Here is a 14,895-nt window from a genome sequence, read left to right as displayed (position 1 = left end):
GTTCAAAGACATTATGTTTAATGTAGTTAGCCAGACCCAAAAGTATAATTGCAGGATATAAAGACCTAGAACAGAAAAGCCAAACTATTGCGACAGAGGTTACACAAATGTATACATTTTCAAAGCTTGAAATTTGTGTATCTTATCATGTTTAAATCCTGTGTCCACTAACGAGGAAAAAATACTTTCATTTTCTCCCTCAAAATCTCAACTCTTGCAAACCTAAGCTTAGGCTTTCTAAGCTATGAATCCTTAGTCTGACTTTTTTTAATTCCAGAAGCTCAGTTGCTGTTTGTGTTCCTAGAAGTGATTGGTATGAAGAGCTATTGCTAGACAGAGAGCAGGCTGTGGTCTGTGCAAGCATGGAGGTAGTGGGACAAGAATGTGTCATTGACATGACAATGCAACAGGATAGGATCTGCCCACAGCCAGCAGGAGAGACAGATGGTACACAAGCAAACCATGAAGTAATGTGTAATTGTAACTTATGCTGCATGCTATGACTAAAATGAAATAATTAAGAATTTTGGAGAGAAGACTACTTAAACACTATAGTCATAGGAGGCTTCTCTGATTGTATCAAATTTGAAGCTGAAAAATGAAAAAGGAGAAGAAACAGAACACAAATCACCCCTAAGTGGATGGCAAGTTAGTGTGTTCAAAGAACCTAGAGGAGAGCAGGGCACGGTGACATATGTCTGTAATCCCTGCTATGCAGGAAGTGGAGATGGGAGGACTGTGGCTTGAGACCAGTCCCAGTGAAAATTTAGAGAGATCCCATCTTAAAAAATAAGACAGGGTATGGTGGCACACACTACCTATGGGAGGCATAGATCACAGTCTAAGGCCCGCACTTGCAAAAAGTGTGAGTCCCTAACTGAAAAATTAAGTACAAAAGGTCTGGGAGTGTGGCCTGCCTAGAAAACGTGAGGCCCTGAGTTCAAACCCCAGTACAACCAGAAGATAAAAAAGAACGGAGACGAATGGGCATGACCAGCATATGTAGACCAAGAGGTGAAGAACCAGATCCATTAGGAAACAAATGCCACCCAGAGCAGCATTTACTGTGGTCATGGCATGTAATGTAACTTAGTAAAATTTGAAGCAGGGGAGTAACATGTTCCAACTTATTTTAAAAACAGCTTTACTAAATTATGACAACTGTATTTTAAATTACACATATTTAAACTATAAAACTTGATATGTTTTAACATATTGAGACTAATGCTATGAAACCATCAACAGTATCAAGATAGTGAATATATCCAACATTTCCCAAATTCTCTTCTTTCTCCTTTGTAATTCTTTCTCTTAAACCCCCCATCCCTACCCACATCCCACACAACCACTGATCTATTTCTGTCCCTATGGATCAATTGCATTTATTTTCTGGAATTTGATATAAATGTAATCATATATAATGTTCTCATTTCATATGGCTTCTTTTATCTTGCCTAGTTATTTTGACATTAATTAATGTGGCTGAATGTTTCTATGTTATTCCTCTGCATTTCTGCAGAGTATTCCATTGTATGAATATGCTATAATTTCTTTATCCATTCACCTATGGGTGGACATTGGAATTTTCTCTACCTTCTTGGTGCAATAATAGCGATTGTTTCCAGCATTTGGGGTGGTTACAAACAAAACTAAAATATGAAAATTTGATACTTGGTATAGACATAAACTTTCACTTTTCTTAGGTAAATAGGAGTGGAGTGGTTAGATCAAATGGCAAATGTGTTCTTAGCATTTTAAAAATTGGGAAAACTTCTTCCCCAAATGGTTATTTCACTTTATGTCTCCTTCACCAATGGATAATACCAACTGCTCCACATCCTCACCAAAAACTTGATTGGTTCATTGTTGGTAATTTTATATATTTTAGTAGGTATGCAGAGGCATCTTATGGTGTTTTAATTTGCACTTTTCCAATGAAGATCAATCCTAATGAGGTCTGTCATCACATATGCTTGTCATCTGTATTATCTTCTTTGCCAAAGTATCTGTTCAAATCTTTCTTACTGAGTTTTTGTTTTGCTTTGTGCAGTTCTGAGGTTTGAACTCAGGGTCTTGACCTTGTAGTCAGGTGCTCTACCCTTTGAGCCATCTCCCCAGCCCTCTTTTGCTTTAGTCATGTTTTGGATAGGGTCCCATGTTTTTTTGTCCAGGACCAGCCTTGGATCCTCTTACCTATGCCTCCAAGTAGCTGGAATTACAAGAGTGTATTAGTCTTGAGTTAGAGTTGTCTTTTTATCATTGAATTTTGAGAGTTCTTTATATATTATGGATGAAAGTTTATCAGATATGTGAAACTGTCTTCATTTTTTTTTTCATTCACTTAACACTATTTTGGAAGAACAAATGTTTCTAATTTGAAGTCCAACTTACCAATTTGTTCTTTTGCAACTCTTGCTTTTGGTATCCAAGAGTTCTTTGCCCATCACTAGGTCAGACTGATTTTATCTTCTGTTTTCTTCTAGAAATCTTATAGCTTTAGTTTTTACCTTTAGACATATGATCTATTTTGAATCAATTTTAATAAAGCATCAGACAGATATAAGATGTATGTTAGCCAGCTTTCTGTTGCTGTGACAGAATCCCTAAGATAATCAACTTCAAAGGAAGAAAGATTTACTTTGACTAATGGTTGCAGAGGTTTCAGCTCATGGTCAGAAGCGTGTGGGAGAAAAGCTGCTCACCTTATGATGACTGGGAAGCAAGGGAAGAGAGAAAGTTGCTTGGAGACCCTTCAAGAACAATGACCTAACTTACTCTAAAAGGTCCATCTCCTAAAAGTTCCACCACCTCACAGGAGTACCAAAGGCTGGTGACCAAGCTTCCATGGCCTTTGGAGGTCATTTAAGATCCAAATCATAACAAGATGTGATTTTTCTTTGACGGGGGGCTTATGAGTATTCCATTTTTTCCAGCATCATTTTAAGAAAGATTTCCCTTTCTTTACAGAATTGCTTTTACTTTTTGTCATAAATCAGTAGCTCACATAAATGTAGGTCTATTTCTCATCTCTCTGTTCTGTTCCTTTGATCTACTTGTCTAACTTTATATCAATGCTACATTGTCTTAGTTACTATGGGTTTAAAATAAGATTTGAAAATTTATTATAGTATGGCAGTATAATTCTTCCATTCTTTTACTTTTAACCTATTTGTATTTTTATATTTTGAGTGTGTTTCTTACAGGCAGGTTATAGTTCCTGATTTCGTTATGCAATCGGATAGGTAATTTTTTTCTTTCAATACTTTAAAGAGTTGCTTCACTATATTTTGACTTGCCTTGCTCTGACTCAAAGTCTTCTCTCATTCTTATCTTGACCACCTCTATATAATGTGTATATTAATATACTATTTTTTATCTCTAATATAAACCCATTTGATTATTCTATGCTTTGTTGATGGTGTCATCACAGTTTTGTTCCTGGAACTTATTGTATCTTTTTTTTTTTTTGGTGGGACTGGAGTTTGAACTCAGGACTTCCTGCTTGTAAAGCAGATGCTCAATGTGGGTTTATACTTTTCATTAAATTTGAAAAAATATTTGACCATTATTTTTTCAAATATTTTTCTGCCCCTCATACTGTGGTGACTTCTATTAGGTGCATATTAGCCTTTAAAAATTTTTTTTTGTAGTACTGGGGCTTGAACTCAGGACCTCAGTCTTGCTAAGCAGGTGCTCTACCACTTGAGCCACTCCATCAGCCCTATATTAGGTCTTTTGAAGTTGTCCCACTGATTACTATTATTAATTATCTTTAGACTTTCTTCTTTCTTTGTTGACTTTTGGGTACTTTTATTGCTTCTATTGCTGTGTTTTTGAGTCTCCCAATCTTCTGTTATATTTCATCTTCTGGAAACCCAACTCACATCTATGTATTTTTTCATCTCAGACATTTTCATTTTCACCTCAGAAAATTAAATGTGAAACTTTTTATAGTCCCCATATCCTTATTTAAGTCTTTGATCTTTCCTGTAACTTCTTAAATATACAGAATAAAATCTAATAACTTTTTAATGTTCTTGTCTATGATTCTATTATTTGTGTTATTTCTGGGTCAACTTAATTAATTGACTTTTCTGCTTGTTATAAGTTTTTATTGTTCTGCTCTTCTTTCCTTACTGATTATTAACTTTTGGCTGGACAATGGATGTTGTGACTTTGTTGAGTGCTGCATATTTTCATATTTCCACATTCTTAAGCTTTGTTCTGAGACATAGTAAAATTACTTAGAAATAGCATAATCTTTTTGTCTTTTGCTCAGAAGTTTTGTTAGGTGAAGCCAAGTAGTATTTTGTTGAAGACTAATTTTAATTCACTTCTGAGGCAAAATGCTACTAAACATTTTGTATTATAATTAAGTATACTCAACTTAATTATGAAGTTTTCCAGTCTATCTAATATGAAAGGATCTATCCCTGGCCCTATGTGATCTCCAGTGATTATTCTCTAATAATTCATCTATGATGCTTTCCCCAGCTTTGTGCAATTTCTTCACAGGCATGGGTTGATCAGTACTTGTTTGATGACTTTCTGGGACCCTCTGCCAATCATCAGAGTTCTCTCTGGTAGACTATAAAAATTTTTTCTTCTCTCATAATTTGTCCTAAGGATTGCAGTTACCTTGGCCTCCCTGGACTCCCAGTTTTGTCTCCTCAACTCAGGACCCTTGTACCACGATGGAAAAGGTAGCAAGGTGATAACTGGAACATTGTAGAACTCTGCTGTTTCCTATTCTTAGGGGATCACTGTCCTTATTATCTCTTCATGAATGTCTTATAAACTGTTATTTCACGTATTTTGTTCAGTTTTTAATCATTTCAGATAGGACAGTAAATCCAGTCACTGTTACATCTCCACCGAAACCATTCAAATTTATGTTTTAAAGGATTTCTTTGTTCTGTGGAGAATAAAGTGGAAAGCAAGAGAATTTCTTTGAATTAAAAAAAATCAGTAAAATATGGCCAGGGTAGTTAAAGTGCACTTCATATTGCTATTATAAAAATTAAATTAGATAACGTATGTGATGTATAAAGAAGATGCATTCCACTCTTTCCCCCATGGGATGAAAAATAATATAAAGAATATGAATTTTATATCTTTTATATCTCCAGGTACACTTACTAGATGTCTGTTGTTGAAAATTCAATCCTTTTATAAGATGGCAAACTAAACTAGCCAATAATGACATCAAGAAGTCAAGTTAAATAGAGCTTTTCAAAAATTATTAGATATAATAATAGCAGTAGATATACATCCACTGTCATGCTAAATTCTTACAGGAGGGTCCTACAATTCTTACAGGATGGGAGTCCATAGAGAGGGGACTTTAGGGACAAAATTGAGAGGGGTGTTTTGCAAACAGTTCGTTTTTACCTTTGAAAGATATCTGTAGGACAGTAAGGCTACCTTAAACCACCTATGATAAAAATGTGCACAGAAATAATGCACACAGAAGTCTCTAGAACAAAACTTCCCTAAGAGGAACAATTTCATAGACACAGTGGTTAATTGTCCAAACAGAGGAAAAAAGATAGAAATTGCCTGAATTTTAAGATCAGAGACTTCAATTTTACAGTTCTTGAGTACATAAGCATACAGGAACACCCCTCCTTTCTATATATGAAAATTGACTTTCATTCCCCTATTCTTCCTAAGTAAACTCCCAGAACATGTCCACTTTCATGTCCAACGGCACTGAAGGAAATTCTTGTCTGAGCTAAGGAGCTTTGTTTCCAACACTAGCAGCCTTAAGCCAACTCTAAGATAAGCAGTTATTATTTTAATTTTATCAACTAATTTCCCTTTGCTGCGTATGTTGGAAAGTTGTTTCTGCCTCAGATTCTATTTACTGGAAGCAGTGTATGTGATGAGAGTCCATGCTGAGCCCATGTAAGTTACTGAGGGCTTTCACGCACATGACAGTTCATTTTGGGTACATTTTCATTTTTTAAACAAAGATGGCTGATTAGCAAATCCCACAATGAGGTAAGTCTTCAGCTCAGCCCTCCAAATGTTTACTCACTACTTTTTGGCTGTTGGAATATTTGCCAGAATAAGCAAAACCTTAATCAAATCAACAGAGGTTTTCAATGGCAGTGGTCAGCTTCCCTAACTCCTAAATTCACGCTGAAAAACTCCATCAGCTCTGCTGCCTGGATGCAAGGAACAAGGAAAGGGAATAAAACCCTCTTTTCAGTGAAAGAGGAAGTTACAAATAATAGGCAGGTCTCCCAGATTTTGCATTCCATAGCTAAGCTAACAAAAATGAGCATATTGTTGTCTCTCTAACCAAAGAAATTAAAAAATTCTCTGAAAATAGTCAATCATATCTGCTGAACAGGTCCCATTCCCCGCATATTTTCTATTTCGATCCTTACTTTGTTCATGAAGCAGCAGTGATGATTTAGAGTGACGTGTTGTTGCTATGGAATCTTATTTCTCTCTGCTTTTGGTCTATGGAGGACGTGTGAGCTCTTCGATGCCTTTGCATGAATTATTGCTCAAATGTTCAGAGGCACTGATGGGCTGGGCAGCTGTTCAAACACAAACTCAAACCAGGGATGGTTACAGAGTCAAAGGTTGGGGTTAGAGCTGTGCAGCACATAAAATAAAAAGCAGAAAATGTTTAAGTCATGGCCTGTAACTTTATCTGGAAGGATTTTGATGATTCGAGCATTACCACTGTGGTTTGGGATAGTCTCAGCCCTAGCATTCACAGTTCTTATATATTCCATATATGTGTGGCATTCTGAGATGCTTCTCTTGAAAGATTTTCACAAGAAGGAGGGGTTGGCATTGATGCGGTTTTATCCTCTACTGGCCTGGCAGCCTGCATCCCTACTCCAAAGGGAAAGACTCAGTTCAGATACCCAGATATTAAACATTGCCTTCCCGTTGCCTCATGGGGGATGGTATAGATATTTTACTAGAAATAAATCTTCACTAGGAAAGGGACTCTGTTGGCTTTATTAACCACCGTCCAGCCAGCATTTCGACCTGGGACTTAACGCACAATAATGATCAATAATATGTGTTTAAATGGCTGAATAGAATCATAACAGCTTATTATTGGAAGAGAGCTGGCCCCTGAGGACTCTACTTCCCAGTCATGTCAAGTGTCTCTTTTCCAGAATGAGGAGGGCTGGTCTTACCTCTTCTGCAACCCCTGCCTCCCTACAATCTCCTGCTACCTAGAAAGCAGTCCATTCTATCTGTGGAGGCCTTCCTTTGTTCAAAATCTTTATCCTAGTTACCTGGGAGGCAAAGATCAAGAGGATCATAGTTTGAAACCAGCCCGGGCAAAAGTTCATAAGATCCCATCTCAAGAAATAAAATCTGGGTGTGGTGGCATGCACCTGCCATCCCAGCTATGCAGGAGGCTTAAATAGGATGATGAAGTTCCAGGCCAGCCTGGACAAAAATGTGACACCCTATTTCAAATATATTCAAAGCAAAAAGGGCTGGGAGTGTTGCTCAATTGATAGAGCACCTACATAGCAAGTGCAAGGCCGTGAGTTCAAAACCCCAGCACTCCCCCCGTCAAAAGTTTCATCTTACATAGAATCACAGTATGCCCTGTATCTTCTTTTCTTAATTCTTGCTCATCGTTCTAGAATGAGATTTTTTTTTTCCTGACAATGCTTTAGATAGCAAGAGGTGGTTCTCACAGCTCCCTGTGGAGCCCGAACAGCATGAACCAGGTTGTGGATGGCTAAATAGTGTAACCCATAAAGCCAGGAAGGGGATCTCTTCCTTTCTAGAACAGCTGATTATTAGAATACTGTTCAGACTACCAGTTTTAAAGATTGCATGATACTAATAGAGTAATTAGGCTTCATTACAGCATAGGAGGTTACTGGACCTTAGGGGGGAAAAAAATCTCCATTTCAATTTGGCCTGAGACAGGCTTCGAAGAACTGAGATTCTCAAGGAATTATGTGTTAATTTCTGAACAGGTAAAGGCCTTGGAATTGAAGTGTTAATTAATTAGTCATAGACTCTATTTTTTAATTGAGTCCTTACTCTGTGCCATCACTTAATTTTCCTATAATGTATTAAGACTTTATTGTTAAGCCCTAAGCTTTATAATATTATTTATTTATTATTACCTGCAAATGTTACCACACTGAATCCTCATAGCAAGCCTGTGGGGCTGGGCACAGTGGCTCAGACTTGTAGTTCTATCTCCTTGGAAGGCAGAGATCAGGAGGATCAAGGCCTGAGGTCAGTCAGGGCAAAAACACAAGACCCTATCTGAAAAACAGCTAAAGCAGAAAGGGCTGGAGGCATGGCTCAAGTGGTAGGATGCTTTTCTAGCAAGTGCAAGGCCCAGAGTTCAAACCCCAGTACTGCCAAATAAGAACAGCAAACAAAAAGCTGGGAAGGAAGTTTGATTATTATAACTCATATAAGAGGAAACTCAGGTTCAGGGAGGATGAATAACCAAATCCAAGGTCACCAGCAGAAATGTTACAGGGTCAGGTTTCCAACTCAGATCTGTCTGGCATCAAAGTGCCCTTAATCTCTAAGCCTTATATTTCCAACGAGAAATAAAATCCTACAGGGGGAAAACATGACAATTTTTCAATTCAATTCATTTTTGCATACCTCACCGTGCCTTCCTAATTGTCAGTACTCAATAAATATTCATTAAATAAATGAGCACTTTGTGGGTGTTGGCTGTGGATCTATGCAAGATAGGACTTTCTGTCTCAAGTTTCATGCCTGGGAAGTGAGGGAATTGGGCCCAAATTTCTAGGTTTCCTCGCACACTTTGGAAGCTATACTGTTAGTCCAGAATGAGGATGAATTAGAGTTTAATGGGAACAGACAGCAGGGAAGAGGTTTCATGAGCAGCAATCTGAATGAATACAACATTCCTTTGAACAGAATGTTCCCTCTGCCCAAAATACCCTTTCCCCACTTGCTTACTTGGCAAATGTCCAATGAGTAGCTCAGCTGGCCTCCCCTCTGGGAAGCTGTCCTTGACCTCTTCCTCAATACACCCCTGACACACAATTATTTCCTCCTTGGGCTCCAGAGTACATTGTGCGCCATTGTGATTATTTGGTTATGGGCCTCTCTGTCCTCACACCCAAGACTGTAAGCTCCATTAGGACAAAAACTGCATGGTGTTCCTCTCCAGCCCCCGTCTCAGAGCCTGGCCTGAAAGCAAATCTTTAATAAATGTTTTTTCAGTGGTTGGATGAATGAGCAGGGCGTGTATAGAGGAGCAGGAGTGGAATGGTTGGACCTTAAAAGAGAATCTATGCCAGAAAACCGTGAGAAATAAGAGTTAGCAAGATAGGATGAGCCTTGAAGTCCAGAGAGAGATTTAGGCTTGGAGCCCCAGACCATGCTGAGTCCCTAGACAATTGTGAGGTGTGGAAATGACAACAGGAAGGCAATCCCATTGCAAAGATAAAAATGAATAAAGGTAATGGACTTGCTGTCTTCCTTTACATGTTGTTAATCAATCTAGTCACATTCAAACACACACACACACACACCTTTCTACTCTTCTTTATGTTAGGAAGAAAATTCCACATTTTGAAACTGCTTATGAGTTTAAATCCCCAAGATTTAAACAAAACACTTTAGAAACACGGAATGGTCTGACTTCATTTTCCTTGTTTTAAGTAAATAACTTTTTAATAAACTACTAAAGAGCAAACAGGCATCTTAACAGAGATAAAGCAAATTTGAAAAAGTCTAGGAAGCTGTCCCTGGCATGTGTGGGAACTAGCACAGTGCCCGCACAAATCAAGTACTTGTTAGATGGCCGTTGACATTGCACCCCCTTGCTTCACTCTGGTTATCCACATGAACGAGGGCAGCCATTCCCATACCTAAAAAAAGGGATTATTTTAGAAGATTAACAAATCAATTAAAGATTGAAAGATTTTAGTATTTGTGTTTGAAATATAGAACATGCATGCTTACTTATGTCAATATGTGTTCCACTTTAATTATCTGAAATGTAAAATAATATTAAAATATGTGCATTGTAAGGGCCCATGTTAAATGGTTATAGGAATTGGAAGTTCAGAAGTGAATTTTAAAGCCAGGCGTGGTGCATGCTTAGAACCCTAGCTACTCAGGAGATAAAGGTAAGAGGATCACGGTATGAGGCTGGTCCCAGCAAAGCTTGAAACCTTATCTAAAATAAAAGATTAACAGCACAAGAACTGGGGGAGGGGGCATGGCTCAAGTGGTAGAGCACTCGCCTATCAAGTACAAGGCCCTGATTTCAATTCCCAGTACTGCAAAAAAAAAAAAAAAAAAACTCTATTACCAGCCAGAGACACCCCCACACCCAGGGATACAATTCAATAGTGACATTCCTTTAAAAACCAAACAGGCCTCTTCACCTGATGTCTCGTGAAGAAGCTGCCACTGGAACACAGTCCGAGCTATTCAAGTTCATTGACAGAGGTGTTGGAGCCAAGTTTACACAGGTGGTAGGCCCTATTACCACGTGGTTGCATTGCTTTGAAATGTTGAGATTTAAACTCATAAGCAATTTCAGAATACACAACTTTTTTCGTAATGTGAACAAGGGTAGAAAGGTGTGCATTTGTGTGTGCATGTGTGTACATGTGTGTGTACATCTGTGTGTGTGTGTGTGTGTATGCGTGAAGTGATGTTTGGTATTTGATTTTGAGTCATTAAGCTCTTCCATGACTAAGAACGATGCTATTAGACAAACAATATGTGACTCCATAGTGCATAATAATCTCATCTGGACCACCTGCGACTCAACGTTTATGCCTGGGAAAGGGTGTGGCTTTATCAGGAATCCCAGATTCTTATGAAGATTTCCATAATTCTGCAATGCCAAAGAGTGTGTGGGGTTATGTAGTTCTCCCAAACGTTGCTTTCTTCTGCATATTTATCACTTCTTAATTTATAGCTAATTGCTAGGTATGGAAAGCTACCTCAGTCTCTAGTGTTATCATCTTTACTAAAAGTTTATGGGGAAGAGTGGAGGAAAGGTGGGAAGCTCTTTCCTTATGCTCAGAAACCTTGTCATAATACAAATTTTTGCCAGAAATTGGCAATTTTATAATAGGTCTTTGAGCCAAGTCATAGTTATTAAAATTTTAAAAGAACTCATGATAGTAAGGTCTTCCTCCCTATGTATATTCTTGTAGGTGCTTATAAATTTGTTGGGTAAGTCTGAGTTGTGTCAAAAGTATCTCATTCATCGCTGATGTTTCTGTATATTTCAGACAACTTATCTCCATTCCTGATCTTGCTCTTCTATTGGTAATGGCAACTAACACTCTGGATTTATATTTCTCTGCCCTCACCCCTTTAAAAGTAGTTCATCTCCCTCCTAGTGGTGAGTATCAAGTAGTGGGAAAGAATGCAGACTTTGGGGCTTATGGTGGTTATTAGGCTGTTCATGAAATATTTCTGGTTCCCTTTCTGGCACAATCTTTTTTCACCTCTCTACTCCTTTGAAGGTAGGATGCCTATATGGCTTGTTTTGGTCAAGGAAATGAAAGTGTAAGCGGTGAGTGGAAACTTGAAGGGCCTCAGGTGACTCACTCCTCACTGTGTCCTGTTCATTTTCAGGAGGCATGGAGTTGTTAGGACAACTTAGGATAAAGCCTTCGACTCACATAAAATAATGTATTTGTAAGTCACTAAGACTTGGGAGTTAGCCGTTATTCCCGCAGAAGCCTAGCTGATGCAGGGCTAGACAGTATTGGGCTCAGTTCCTTGAAAAATTATGGCATTTCTTTGAATCAGGTGAGGATTAAATAAAAGTATAAGAGTAAAATATTTTGCTAAGAAAATGTGTATATAAATATTTATTTCCTCTGTTCTTCTTCCAAACTTTCCATCATAAGGAGAAAGAAGGTATCTTATGTATCACTTCATTGATCTTTGAGTAAGTCCTGGCATATGGAAGGTGTTTGAATATAAAACTACAGAGAAATGTTTAGATGATGGATGTCCTTAGGGATCCTTTCACGATTATTTTTAATATGAATATTCTTTTTTTGACAAATTTTCTTTAATCAGATTTTCCAAGGCACAGGTAGAAGAAAAGATAGGTTGGATAAGAGAAAGATAACACAATCTGTATTGGGGTTTTAACTCCTGCTTAGCCAGTGGGCCTGAGTGACCCCAGACCAGACGGGCAATTGGTAGAACCCAAGATGAGGTGGTGTGACCTCACTGACCTCCTCTTCAGCCAGACCACTCTTAAAATATTAAATTCTTCTCTGTGTATCATACTTGATAAAGATGTTAGCCAACTGGAGTACACACATGGTGGCTGAGGGCCAGGACCAGTATGGAAGGTTGAGAGGTCGGAACACTATTATTTGTTGCTCCAAAGTTCCTACGCGGAAGATTTATTAAAATATAAATTGTTTGCCTTCTCAGCACTTTAGTATACTAAGTAAGTGAAAATGCTGTCATTGGATAAGACAGAATATATGCTGTGACCTTTTAACCAGAGAAATAACTTCCCCATTCACTTGTTTAGAAATCTCAGGGAGGAAAGCAATCTGAAATTATCCAGCAAAAAAAGAGATGGAGTGGCATTAAAATGGGGTTTTGTCACTCCATCAGCAGCTGTGTAAGGAAAGGTGGTAAAGTACCATGCATTAGATAGGAGGAAAAGTGCACAAGAGAAAAAGAGAGGAGGGAGTGATAGGCAAGGGGGCACGGGCCCGGACAGACCTCTTTCGTGGAGATCTTGGGGCTGCTATTCCAGAAGTTGGAGGAGGAACCTAATACCAGAGAAGGCTACTGTAAAGGAGGCCATAGTGCTGGGGTACCTGAGGTTCACAGATAATAAATAGGATGGAATCAATGAGAAAACAGAAGTTCTTAATGATGCAAAACCAAAAAAGATTGAATTGACACTGGCCTGAGATATTGAGACCAGAGAGTAAAACATTTTTGATGAAATTTCACCTTACTTGCTAGACCTATCATTGTCATTACTCTATACTTTGTTCCCTGAGCAACATGGTACAAAGGTGATTTTTACCACATCCAAGGCAAGTGATCGGGAAGAAGTTGTTGATGACATTTTTTCATTCATTCCACAATAAGGCCCCTTTCATGTGCCAAGCAACATGCTAGGTGGTGGTGACACAGAAATTAAAGTGAAAGTCTTTGTCCTAAAGAATGTCACTGACTAGTGTAGGAGATAAAGTCAGAAACAGACAATTAGACTACAGTGTGTGATGCAAGTAAAATGATGGAAGTGAAATTTTAGAAGCTTTTGGGAAAAGCAACCAACTCAGAGCAAGGAGGTGAGAAGCAAGAGATGGGAAAGGTCAAAAAAGACATGATCTAGTTTATAATCAAATTTTAGAGGATGAATGGGCATCAGCCAGGCCACCAGAAAGAATCTTCCCATACTGGTGCCATGTGCAGTTATTCAGGTCCACAATGGGGCACGGAGAGAGGCCAGAGGGGCAACTGGAGAAGAGCAGAGACCCAATCATGGTGGACTTCCATGAGCTTGGATTTCATGGAGGAAATAGGGAACCATTAAAGAATTTTGTGTAGGTAAGTGACAGTTTCAGCTTTTCATGACTCTTCTCATTAGGAAGATGGCTCTGGGGGAGGGGAAGGTGGGTTTGAAAGAGAGTAGAGGTGGGAGGATGAGTCAGGAGCTCATGGGAGATGATGAGGGCCTGAACAGCTCTCACGGAGCTGGGAAGAAATCCTGGGCTCAAGTCCCAGAACAAAGTAACCTCAAGCCCTTTGTTGGTTTGTTTACAGATCCCATGTTTCCAACTAACATTTAGAGTGACATTTATGGTAGGGCATTGTGGGCAGTGAGGGGCAGCAGGGGCCAGTGGTCTGGTGTCTGTCACATCCCCTCTGAGACTCATTGAGTGGAATCTATTTTCTTGATTTCTCCTTTGCTGATGCAAGGATAGGTGATGGTTGGGCTAAGTGACTCCATGCTGGAGTACTCCTGGCTCGCTCCACAGCTCCTGCTGATGAAACAGGGAATTTCTCTTTTGGAGTATGGCTGGAATGAGCACCATGTCTCTTGGGAGCTCCCGGGAGCTCTCAAGCTCTGTGGAAAGGTAAAGGAGCAAGGATAAAAATGGCTGCCTGTATTCAGAAGGTATAGACGGGGTTCTTTTAGATTCTTACTGATTTTAAATTCAGAGCTCTTTGGGATCTATAATAATGCACAGCAAGCAACACCATCCTCATGGGCACTGTGCTTCTTTCATATGGTGCTTGAATATTCTTTTGATTCTTGCTTAAGTTAATCAATTGATTGTATTATTATTTGTTTTTGTAGAGCTGGGGCTTGAACTCAGGTTCTTGTGCTTTCTAGGCAGGCACTCTACCACTTAAGCCACAACTCCAGCCCTGGAATATCTTTAAAAGAGACATAGAACAATGTCTGTGTCAGATGGTGTAGTTCTTTTTGCAAAGAAATGGTGGCTTTGATGTTGATGGGTGAGTGGAATTCATGACTTTGTTGTCCATAATGAATGTCTGCCATCTTGCTTCCTCCTTATCTCTTATCTCACTTTCTAAGGTGTAGGTGCTTAGGAAATAGGGTGGCACAGGCCCCCGGATGGGTCTTTGGCCTCAAAGATTTAGATGAGCCCTTTACAGAGACCTATAAGGTACTAATCAACCAATTCTAGAACATTAGCTGCCTATGACTACTGTACATTGCTATTCAGAAATAGCGATGGAATATTAGAATAACACCAACACCAGCCAGCTGTGATGGTGCAAGCCTGTAATTACAGCACTTAGGAGGAGGCGGATAGATTATGAGGGCAGTGGGCTGCAAAGTGAGACCCTATCTCAAACAAATAAACAAACAAACAAGACCAACTTCTCCTTGTGATCATCCAGTAATGACCTCCT

The sequence above is a fragment of the Castor canadensis genome, chromosome 2, assembly GCF_047511655.1.
Source record: "Castor canadensis chromosome 2, mCasCan1.hap1v2, whole genome shotgun sequence".
Taxonomy (NCBI): domain Eukaryota; kingdom Metazoa; phylum Chordata; class Mammalia; order Rodentia; family Castoridae; genus Castor; species Castor canadensis.
Note: the sequence above shows the minus strand (reverse complement) of the source record.